Source organism: Nicotiana attenuata, unplaced genomic scaffold (assembly GCF_001879085.1).
Source record: "Nicotiana attenuata strain UT unplaced genomic scaffold, NIATTr2, whole genome shotgun sequence".
NCBI classification, from domain to species: domain Eukaryota; kingdom Viridiplantae; phylum Streptophyta; class Magnoliopsida; order Solanales; family Solanaceae; genus Nicotiana; species Nicotiana attenuata.
In genome coordinates, this window is record NW_017671030.1 from 361,107 (window position 1) to 361,480 (window position 374).

The window sequence follows — 374 nt, forward strand, 5'->3', positions numbered from 1 at the left end:
TTGTCCGGGGGCGGCTACATTCGTGTTATGATTGTAGGTGGCTCCATAGCGGACGGTGCCGACCGTGTGTAGCGGAGCGTTTCTTCTACTCAAAGTCTCGGTGAGCCCCTTTTCTTCCATGGGGCCATATGGTGTATCTTTTGTTATTACAGCTTTCACTTTTGAGGTATAGCCGGGGCCTTGTTGCCGGCCTAGTCATGCTTATCTGTTGTATCCTTAGAGGCTCCAAAGACACTAGTGAGGGTTATGTACGGGTGCCCGGGGAATCTGCTGTATGTATATGTTGTAATCCTAACCTTGTAATCTCCTTAAGCTGTAACCCTAACAGAATCCTTGAAGCTAGTTTATGTACGGTAAATTTTTATGATATGAAG